This window comes from Arachis stenosperma, chromosome 9, assembly GCF_014773155.1.
Source record: "Arachis stenosperma cultivar V10309 chromosome 9, arast.V10309.gnm1.PFL2, whole genome shotgun sequence".
NCBI classification, from domain to species: domain Eukaryota; kingdom Viridiplantae; phylum Streptophyta; class Magnoliopsida; order Fabales; family Fabaceae; genus Arachis; species Arachis stenosperma.
This window is the reverse complement of record NC_080385.1, coordinates 92,659,469-92,671,579: the sequence shown is the minus strand read 5'-3', so window position 1 is coordinate 92,671,579 and position 12,111 is coordinate 92,659,469. Positions and strand designations below refer to the sequence as shown.

The 12,111-nt window shown below is 37.8% G+C and overlaps 1 non-coding gene across 1 annotated transcript; it reads left to right on the top strand.

Moving 5' to 3' along the window:
- The first annotated feature begins 6,194 nt into the window (after positions 1-6,194).
- Positions 6,195-6,301, top strand: LOC130952534 (small nucleolar RNA R71). Its single transcript, XR_009074713.1, has one exon. It is a non-coding gene; the product is annotated as a small nucleolar RNA R71 (small nucleolar RNA).
- Positions 6,302-12,111: the final 5,810 nt, after the last annotated feature.

The following is a 12,111-nucleotide window of genomic DNA, read 5'->3' as shown; positions in this document are numbered from 1 at the left end:
TTCAACACCTAGCACCTTGAACCAACTGGTTCGGGAGTGTTGGCTGAAAGCTTATTTTAAAGAGTTGCCCCCTTACAGAGCACTTAGCCTAAGAACACAAATAAGCCCTGAAATCACAACAAAAGGATCAATGAATAAAAGTCTCATGGGATGCAAGCAAAGTGAGTATTCTAGGACATGATAAAGGTCTGAAAGCCAGTGAAGGAATGAACCTAAGTTGCTATGCATGAAACCACCATAAAACCAGGGACATGACTTCCACAAGAATGACTCATTTTCTCTTGGCATTCCATTCATCATTCTCTTGTTCCAGTACTTGCTTAGGGACAAGCAAGCTTTAAGTTTGGTGTTGTGATGCCAGGGCATTTTGGCCAGTTTCACTGACCTTTTTCTTTACTGTTTTTAAGATAGTTTCATGCATTTTCTTAGGAAATAAGCGAGTTTTGGGTAGATATTCACTTACATCTTGATTCAAGCATATATTGTGCACTTTACATGATTTCATGAGAATTTTGCATGAATTATATGATAAATTGGATGATGCATGATCCCATGATTAAGAGCAAGACTTTGATGCACTTTGTTTGATTGATTTCAGGCCAAAAGAAGAAGAGAAGAGCCACGTTAGTGGCTACGTTAGTTACACTAACGTGGGCACTAACGTGGAAGGAAGGAAGTGGCATTAACTTTGAAGAAAGGAAATGGAGCCAACGTTAGTGACACTTAACATTATCACTAACGTTGGACCAAGCTCATAAGTGGCCACGTTAGTTGCCACGTTAACTTAGTTAACGTGGCCTCTAACGTTAAGAAGAAAAGGGGACGCCAATGTTAGTGACATTCAACTTTATCACTAACGTTGGCTAAGTCACAAGAAGCTACGTTAACTCCCACGTTAACCTAGTTAACATGGAAGCTAACGTGAAGAAACATGGTTGTCGACAACGTTAGTGACACCAAACATTGTCACTGACGTTGGAAGCAACCCACAATCCCCAATGAGCCACGTTAACTTCCACGTTAACTTAGTTAACGTGGAAGCTAACGTGGATGAAAGAAGGTGATGGCCAACGTTAGTGACACTCAACATTGTCACTAACGTTGGAAGGAGCCACACAAGCCACAATGAGCCACGTTAACTCCCACGTTAATTTAGTTAACGTGGTAGTTAACGTGGGCAAAAGTCCCACTTGGCAGCCTGACCATGCCTTCTTCAAGCACGCATAACTTGAGCCACAAAGCTCCAAATGAGGTGATTTCAGTGGCATTGGAAAGTAGGATTCTAGAGCTTTCCAAGCATATATGGCACTACATAGTTGACACTAAATTTGAGGGAGAAAACCTGCCCCGAAAGTGCAGTGATGAACATGGTATCAACCTGTATTAAGGCCAACTGACCTCTTCACCTTCCAAGAAGTGTAACTCGAGTTGTAGGGCTCCAAATGATACGCTTTCAAAGGCGTTGGAAAGTAGACATCCAGAGCTTTCCAACAATATATAATAGTATGTGGTGGACACTAAGTTTGAGCTTCGGAAACTGGCAATAATGAAGCCTTGGTCGCTAGCGTTATTGGCACTCAACTTTTTCATTAACGTTAGCGACGATGCCAGCGACCATGTCCACTTCAAAGGGGCATAACTTGAGCTACAGAGATCCAATTGAGGTGATTCTAGTTGATTTAGAAAGCTGATATTCAGAGCTTTCCAACGATATATAATACTCTATAGTGGGCATGAAATTGAAGCACGAACCAGAGGCATCTTTTAAGCCCCAAAAACACCAACTGTTAGCAAGTGTGACGTTAGCCACACTAACTTCAGCACTAACGCCACACTTGTAGCGTTAGTGTGGCTAACGGTAGCACTAACATTGGCACCTGAACCTCAACTTTACTCACTTCTCTCTCAAGCCCACTTCAAAGCTCAAGCAAGCAAGCCCACAATTGTCAACCAATCAAGACCACAAGAAGCATCTAGAATAGGAATTTTTATTTAATTGTAATTTGCTTTTAATTTCATTTTGTAATTTAGAAGAGCCTATATAAAGGCCTTAGTTTTTTCATTGAAAAGGGGGGACTGGACGAGACTGATTCTGGAATGGGGGATTGACGAGGGGTCTTCGGACTCCCTCCCCTCACACACTTTTCTTTCTCTCTCTTTTCTTTGTACTTTTCATTTATGAATTTTGAAGTTTCAATTTCAGTTTTAATCTTCATCTTTACTTTTATGCATTTTCTTTCTTTTCTATTTTGTTAGAGCAATGACCAACTAATTCTTTTCATTGGGTTAGAGAGCTCTATTGTGATTCAAAAGATTAAGTGTAGTTCTTATTCTTCTTCTTCTATCTTTTCTCTTGATTTTGCTTGAAAGCTTTCGATCTTCATCCAATTGGGTAGTTATCTTGGAAAAGAAGCTATTCATACTTGGATCTCTTCTGAACCTTGGAAGAGGAATGAAGAGATCATGCTAGAAATGCTTTCTCATGTTGTACCAAATTGGGTTTGGAAGGATATGTGACTATAATCCCCCAACACTTGATTTGGGAATGCATGTGGTATAATCAGTGACCATACTTCATCTCTTCTCATGAGCAATTGACCAAGAAAATGGCTATTGATCAAGATTTGAGAGATTGAAATTGTAATTCGATCACTTAAGATTGCCAAGGAGATCAATGAATGATTGAGGAAGAGATGAGAATGAACTTGATCCGGAGGATTGCAATATCTCTTGATCCCAATGTTCATTTTATTTTTAGTTCTTACATTTACTTTTCTTGCCATTTTACTCTTCTGCACTTTATAGCTTTTCTTTACTTTTATGCCATTTACATTTCCTTGTTACTTATCACTCCAATATGATTCGTCTAACTAGGATAATCAATTAACCATTGTTTGCTTAATCTGTTAATCTCTGTGGGATTCGACCTCACTCTATTGTGAGTTTTACTTGATGAAAAATTCGGTACACTTGTCGAAGGAAATTTGTTAAGAGACAGTTTCCACCTGCATCAAGTTTATGGCGCCGTTGTCGGGGATTGATTGTGCATCAACAATGATTAAATTGGAAGAAAAGGTCAGTGAAACTGGCCAAAATGCCCTGGCATTAATGACATGCATAAGCTTGCCTTGCCTCTGTCATAAAACAGTTCCTATAGCATATTCACTAGCATCACACATTAATTCAAATGGAAAATCCTAGTTAGAAGGAGCTATGATAGGAGCAGAGGTAAGGTTTGCTTTCAGAGTTTCAAAGGCATATAGAAAGTCAGCATCAAATATAAAAGGAACATCAGCAACCAATAGGTTGCTCAATGGTTTAGCAATTTTGGAAAAATCTTTTATCAATCTTCTGTAAAATCCTCATGACCCAAGAAACTCCTGACTGCCTTAACATTAGTTGGTGCTGGTAATTTTTCAATTACTTCCACCTTTTATCTATCAACCTCAATTCCCTTGCTTGAAATCTGGTGTCCAAGAATAATACCTTCTATAACTATAAAATGACATTTCTCCCAATTTAAAACAACGTTTGATTCTTTGCACCATTTCAAGACCAAAGACAAATGCTTAAGACATGATTCAAAGAATTACCAAAAACAGAAAAATCATCCATAAATACTTCAATAAATGTTTCAACCATATCAGAAAAATTGAAAGCATACACCTCTAAAATGTTGCTGGGGAATTATAGAGTCTACACGACATTCTCCGATAAGCAAATACTCCAAAAGGACATGTGAATGCTGTCTTCTCTTGATCGTGAGGGTCCACTACAATTTGATTATATCCAGAACATCCATCTAGAAAACAATAAAAAGCATGACCAGCTAACCTCTCAAGCATCTAATCAATGAAAGGAAAGGGGAAGTCATCCTTCCTTATAGTAGTGTTGAGCCTTCTGTAATCTATGCATATGCGCCATCCTATGACGGTCCTTATAGGAATTAGCTCATTCTTTTCATTCTTGATCACTGTCATCCCTCCTTTCTTGGGAACTACCTGCACAGGACTCATCCAAGGGCTATCAAAAATAGGGTATATAATGCCGGCTTTCCATAGTTTCATTACTTTTTTTGGACCACCTCTTTCATAGTTGGATTTAGTCTCCTTTGTGGTTGCACAACTGGTTTAGCATTATCTTCAAGAAGGATCTTGTGCATACACTTGGTTGGACTAATCCCCTTTAAATCACCAATAGTCCACCCAAGAGCCATTTTATGACTCTTGAGCACTGTGATAAGTGCTTTTTCCTCCTCAGGCTTCAAGGAAGAGCTAATAATCACTGGATATGAATCATTTTTACCTAGGAACACATATTTCAAAGAAGGAGGCAAAGGCTTGAGCTCAAGCCTAGGGACTTTTCCCTTTGTATTAAGCATGTTTAACAGGTCTGTCTGAGGTGGTAAATCATCAATCTCAAGCAAATCATCCTCAGAGAGAGAATCCAGAATATCATCAAGTACCTCAGCTTCTAGTACCTCTTGAACAAGTGGCTCAACAACATCAACTCTCATACACCCCTTAGAATCATTAGGGTGTTTAATGGCTTCAAACACATTAAGAACCACCTGTTCTTCATTGACCCTCAGGGTTAATTCACCCTTTTACACATCAATAAGAGCTCTACCTATAGCTAAAAAGGGTCTTCCAAGAATAATAGAGGACTTTTGATCATCTTCCATATCCAATATGACAAAATCAGCAAGAAAAATAAATGGACCCACTTTCACAAGTAAATCCTCAACAACCCCCACAGGAATTTTACCTCACAAGTAATTCACCCTTTTTCACAGTAAGATAAGCAAGTTGAAGAGAAATAAGAGTGGGTTTTACCTCCTCAATTTGGAGCTTCTTCATGACTGAAAGTGGCATGAGGTTGATGCTAGTTCCAAGATCACACAAAACTCTCTGAATAGTGACATCTCCAAAGGTGCAAAGAATTACAAAGCTTCCTAGGTCCTACATCTTTTCAGGAAGGTTAAGTTGAATAATAGCACTGCATTCTTTTGCCAACAACATTGTCTTGTTTTTCTTCCAATTTCTCTTATTAGTCAATAGTTCTTTCATGAATTTATCATAGAGAGGCATTTTCTCAATAGCCTCAGCAAAAGAAATGTTAATTTAAAGCTTCTTGAAGACTTCTAAAAATCTGGAAAATTGCTTATCTTTGGAAGCCTTCTGGAGCTTTTGAGAGTATAGTATTTTATGCTTGTACTCAGGAGCCTTAAACAATTTAAGATGAGTGTCAAGAGAGACTGGGAATAGGTTATCTGCATGCCTGGGAGAGGCGTGTTCCATCTCTTCTTTCTTCTCCTCCGAAGCTTCTTTTTCAACCAGCTCTTCATTGACCTTGGTCTCAGAACCAGCTACTTTACCACTCCTTAATTGAATAGCATTGCAGTCTTCTCCTGGATTTACCACTGTATCACCAAAAAGGGTATTAGGAGGCCTCTCAGGTACTTGTTTGCTTAGTTGGCCTACTTGCACTTCCAAGTTTCTGAGTGAAGCTCTAGTCTCCTGCATAAAACTAGCTAGTAGTGCTTCCAAATTAATGTTCTTCTGGGGTTGAGAATTTTCCTGCTGAGATGGTTGTTGAGATAATTGAAACTGGCGGTTATTAAAATTATTTTGTTGAAAACCGTCCTGAGAAGAATTATTAAAATTATGTGGCCTCTGAGGTTGCTCTCTCCACCCAAAATTTAGGTGATTTCTCTATCCTTGATTAAAGGTCTTGGAATATGGATCATTACTGGAGTTTCTAGGAGCATTCTCCATGTAGTTGACCTATTCAGGAGAAAATTGAGCATAGTCATAATTCTCACCTTGCATGAAGCTACCAGTGATGTCATAAGGAGCCTCTTGAGTGGCATTCTAAGCATTAATATTTGAAACCTGCATCTCACTCAAGTGTCGAGTAAGTATATTAATCTATTGAGATATAACCGTGTTCTGAGCAAGGATAACATCCAAGGTCTCCACTTCCAAAATGCTTTTCTTCTAAGGAGTCCCAGAGTTCACAAGATTCTTGTTAGAGGAGTAAAGATATTGGTTATTAGCAACCAATTCAATAAGCTTAGTAGTCTCTTCAGGCATTTTATTCTTGTGCAATGAACCACCTACAGAATTATCTAAACACATTTTGGACATTTCACATAGGCCCTCATAAATGATCTCCAATTGAGTCCATTTAGAAAACATGTCAGGGGGCATTGCTTGGTCAGTAGCTTGTACCTCTCCCAGGCTTCATAAAGGGTCTCACCATCTTTCTGCCTAAAGGTCCGAAAATCCACCCTTAGCTTAGTCAGCTTCTGTGGTGGAAAGAATTTGGATAAAAATCCAGTGACTAACTTATCCCAAGTGTTTAGGCTCTCCTTGGGCTGAGAATCTAGCCACAGCTTTGCTCTATACCTCACAGCAAATAGAAAAAGCATGAGCTTGTAAACCTCAGGATTCACTCCATTCATTTTCACAGTATCACAAATCTGCAGGAAATTAGAGATAAATTGGTTTGGATCTTCCTACGGGAGTCCATGATACTGACAGTTTTGCTGCACCAAAGTGACTAACTGAGGCTTTAACTCAAAGTTGTTTGCAGCTATAGGAGGCACCACAATACTTTTCCCATAGAGATCTGGATTGGGGGTAGTGTATAAGCCAAGCACTCTTCTAGGTTGTTCATTTTCATTCAGATTTGACACATTGGCTTTAACAGCACGATTATGATCCCTAGTGGACTCTACAGCTTCGTTTTCAAAGATCTAACTTAGATTTTCACTAGCCTTGTAAAGTCTAGCTTGTTGCAAGCGCCATCTCAAAGTCCTTTCAGGTTCAGAATTAAAATCTGTAAGAGGTTCCTTGTCTATGTTCCTGCTCATAAACAAACAGAAAACAAGAAAAGTGGGATTCCCTACGTTAGAGGGCAGAGAATTCCCAGTGAGGTAAGTTGTATAAAGAAATAAAATAGAACAAGTAAATAATTAAAGAAAAAGAAATTCAAAAATTGTAAATAAAATTAACCTGGAAATTTCGAAATTAATAAAAGAAAATTGAACAGGAAAATTAAAATAAAATTAACTAGGTAACACCAAACTTAATTTCAGAAATTAAGGAAAACTAGTAGCTATAATTTTTGAAAATTAAGGAGCAAAAAATCAAATAAAATTAAAGCTAAAACGCCTAATCTAAGTAATCAAACAACTAATGGTAGTCAATCACACTCAATCCCCGGCAACGGCGCCAAATACTTGGTGCAAAATTTAAAACCCACAAACTAACTGGCAAGTGCACTGGGTCGTACCAAGTAGTACCTCAAGTGAATGAGGGTCGATCCCATGTGGATTGATAGATCAAGCAACAATGATTGAGTGATTGGCTTAGTCAAACAAATAGAAAATGGTGTTTTGAGAGTTCAAAAGCATTAATAGTGAATTCAGAATATCAGAAAACAAGCAGTAAACGGGTTGTGAAATATACAAGTAAAACAATTAAGGTTTCAGATATATTTATCTTTTGGATTAATTTTTCTTACCAACTATTTTAACCATACAAGATTCAATTCATGGCAAACTATATGTGACTAAACCCTAATTCCTTAGTCCTTTTTAGACTCCTCTAACCTTAATCAACTGCCAATTCCTTGGTCACTTGATTCCAATTAGAGGATTAAGTTCAATTCTACTTTATATGCCACAGAAGATGATTATATATCACGTATCCCATTAAGTTCCGATAATTAGAAATTTAGGAGAAATTGTTTTCAAGCTATTGTTCAAGTAAAGAGCTTTTCCAAGTTTTATAAGAACTCAATTAGAACAAGGGTCATACTTCCGTTCCACCCAGATTCATAAGATAAAGAATGAAAAAAATTCTTGAAATTGAAATCAATACATGAATTAAAACAGTAATAGTATTAATCCATAGAATAAATAGAGCTCCTAACCTTAACAGTGGAGGTTTAGTTGCTCACGGTTCAGAGAGAAAACTAGGGTTCTGAAAAACAGTAAAATGCGGAATGGGGTAAGAGAGAAAAATAGAGCCCAAAGGGTTGATTCTTTTCCCATTTTATATTTAATCCTAATTAATGTAAAATATATTTTTTAAAACTAAATAATATCTTTTCCTATTTATAAATAAAATAAAAGTTTAATCAAAATCAATTAATATCTCGTGCAGGCCTTGAGAGTGAATGGGACCACTTGCAAATCATTGAACAGGTGCCTAACTTGGAAAATCCCAAGTTAGGCACCACCCTTGCAGCATGGCTTGGAACGTGTTGATAATCACTGGCGCCTAACTTAAGAATCCTGAATTTAGGCGCTACCCTGGTAGTAAGCTTTTGGTGTTTGAGTTCTCCTTTGGCGCCTAGCTTGGAGAATCTCAAGTTAGGTGCCACCAAGGCCGAGTGTGCTAGAAAAGAAGTGTACACTATTATATATCATTGGAAAGCTCTAAAAGTTAGTTTTCCAATGCCACTAGAATCACATCAATTGGACTTCTATAGCTCAATTTATTCTTGTTGGAGTGAAAATATGTCAGAGTTGACATCATCATTCACTTTCTTCTCTTTTTCTACAGAAACTCCATTAAATCCATCTGAATGATATCTGAAATAAACAGAATTATATATAACTCAAAGTAGCATCCATATTGGCTAAAAGATATTTAAATCTGGATTAAACTTAACAATTAAAATGCAAATTCACTAGGAAAAGATAGAAAATATGCTCATGCATCACCTAAACTCTGCGGGCTGTGGCTAGTACTTTATGACTATTATACTCAAATATCAACATATACCTTGTTATTTTGTATCTATGTCTTGTGCCTTTAAGCATGTAGCTTTGTGTGAACGCTTCGCGCTTTCCTATTTCTGTTTGAACGCTAATTTCTTCATCGGGTACCTAGAATTCATATCTTTTCTAAATATATATATATATATATGTATATATATATATATATATATATATATATATGTATATATATATATTATTGTATAAGCCTTAGAATTGTCGTGACCTTTAATTTCCTTTGCTTTACGGCATGAGGTAAGGCTTAGGGTAATTACGGTGTTACATTTTGACTGGTGAGGAGGTGGAGGTGGAGGAAATCATTCGTTATAACATCCAAAGGATGGCTGAAAGCATTCAAAAAAATACACGGCTTGGGTTCCCAAGCCTCATTTATAAACTTTGTGAGCAAGCTAGGGTTGAATTTGATTTTGAAGATGTACCATTTAAGGTAGACCATTCTATCACACCTGAGATTGTGGAAAGGGTGATGCTCAGTCCGAGAATGCAATGGCTAAGACTTCAACCAAGAAAGGAAACTCCACAACCTCCTCTTTCTTAACCAACTCAAGAAGCGCAATCCTCCTGAGCAATCCAAATGTCGGTTTAGAATTTCTCAAAAAGAATTGCGTTGCAGTTATAGTTCCAAACCCACAATTGATCTAAATCAAAGTTTAATTTTGTTTGTCATGAATGAAAACCAATAAAATCCAAGAGTATTAAATCTCAGGTCATCACTCAAAGGAATTATAGTGAGGTGTGCGTATTATCGGTTATGAGAATAAGGTGGTTTTATAAACAAATAACAAGAAATTAAATGACAAGAAAGTAAAGCTAACAACTAAGGGGAATGTAAATGCTAAGTCAGATTTTTCAGCCTAAGTCCTTTTTCAGCCTATGTCAGATTTTTGCTCAGCTTCCTCAATTTCAGCCAGAAAATACCTGAAATCACAGAAAAATACACACACTCATAGTAAAGTCCAGAAATATGATTTTTGCCTAAAAACTAATAAAATTTAACTAAAAACTAATTAAAACATACTAAAATCTACATGAAATTATCCCCAAAAAGCGTATAAAATATCCGCTCATCAAACCACTATCTTGATTATACATCTCTTAGACGGCTAATCCACGACTTCGTTGAGGACTTCTCAAAACATCAATTCAGCCGAGGTGTGGGGAGATTAGAGTCTTTATAGTAGAGGCTAGAACTCAAAGGCACAGCATTCTCTGATCTAGAAGATTCGATGTTGTCTGTGGCGTTTTGAGTAGGATCATTAAGGAGAATGGACTACAGGAGCTTCACCCTCAATCAGAATGGATCCACACTAACCCTGGGGTTCAGATTTGGAGGAGCATTGTCGACCTCTCAACCGGCATTGATCATATACAACCTGCCATAGAAGAAATCATTCACAATTGAAGAAAATAGTAAAACCAGAGTTATCGAGAAGAACAAAGTATCTTCAAGCCTTAACCATCTTGTTATCATTGGTTATAATCAAACATTGTAATTCCATCTTATTCCAATTTTATGCGCTTTAAACAACATACCTACTTTTTCCATCTGCCTGACTAAGATCTACAAGATAACCATAGCTTGCTTCAAACCACAATCCTCTTGAGATCGACCCTGACTCGCTCAGGTATTACTTAGATGACCCAGTGCACTTGTTGGTTCAGTTGTACAAAGTGTGGGAATTCTGCACTAATTACCTATAGTTAATCCCATTTCTTCATTCCCAACATCGGAAGAAAGTCAAATAGGCACAGTCAGTCTTAATCCATAGGTCTTACTCATCAATATAAACAAGAACCACAAACAACCTTAAATCACCAATCAATATTGGACATCAACAACTCTTGTGTCACTAACCACGACATGATAATTACAAAAGCGAACCCAATTAGTCAACCTCTAATAGTGAGAGAAGTCAATCGGGCTTAATCAATCTCAATCCATAGGTCTTACTCGTTAATGAAAATAAGATTAATTAAAATATCTAAATTATCAATAAATTAGGACATTAGTGACTCAAAGACACCTTAATTACTTAATACCAAGCCAAGAGTGTAAAAATCTACCTGTTCCGAGGGTTACCTGAAACTGTAGGTCGATCTCGGTTGAGATCTTCTGTGCTGGTCGGAGATGATGTGTCCGGCGTGTAGGTGGTGGCCGGAGCTGCTGCGTCCGACTTGTTGGACTGCCAATGCTATTGATCCTTTGTCACCGGAGGGTGGTGGTACCTGCAAGGGACTCCGATGCTTAAGTTAGCAAGGGTCTTAAACAGGTTTTTAGTAGAATCAGAGTATGAGTTATACCTGGGTGCTCTAGTGTATTTATAATGGCGTAGAGTGACCTTCTTAGATAAGATAAGTTAGTTATCTTATCTTATCTTATCTTTATCTTATCTTCAAGGGAACCGCCCTTCTCTCTGTAGGCTTGGGCTGCCTTAGGATTTGGGGCGTGGTCCTCTATTTGGGCCCGTTTTGTGCTTTCCTGTAATTTGGTCGAGCTCTTTGAGAAGAGGTCGGATTTGTCCTGACCTGAAGAGGTCGGTCGACTTTTCAGTAGAGCATCCCAGGTCGGACAGCTCGACCCAGGGTATGAACAGTGCCCCTGCTCGAGCTCGGTCTTCTGTTTTGAGGTCGAGTCTTTAGTTTTAGGACTTCAATCCTTTTATGATGAAGCCGATCTCATGCATTTTGTCAATTTCTTCTTTGTAGGGTTCTCTTTTTTGAATATGGAACGTTTTTCTTTTGCTTCTTCTTAAAAGCGCGCGTTCTTGTATTTAGCACTCGTAGCCTTGGGAATGCGCAAGGGTTTAATACCTTTATTAATTGGTTTTTAATTACCCCGTTTCTCTTAACCTCTCTGATTTTGAATTTCACGCTTAAAAAACGGTTTCTCTTCTCCGTAACTTTCCTTTTCTTTCTCTCTTTCTATTTTCTGAAGTTTGCAGTTTTCGCATTTCCTCCTGTGACGTTGCTTGGTGATTATCAGTGCTTTCCTTATTGTGAAAGGGCGACTCCTGATTCCATCTTCTACCTTTAACTTCGTCGAAGCTTTCTGCTTTTTCCAGGTTGGTTCTTCTTTCTGCTTTTTTTACTTCCTTCGTTGCTTTGCATCCGGTTTTTGGTAAAGTTTGATTTTGCTGTGATGCATGTTGTCACTGAGGCCTTTGCTTTCCTGGAAAGATTGTTCCTTTGATGTCTTTTCGCCATGTTGGTAACTGTGATGACTTTGGGTATGAATAGTAACTTTGCTGATGAACCTTTGTAGAAAGTAACGATTTTTTGATGGCTCATTTTGATTTTGT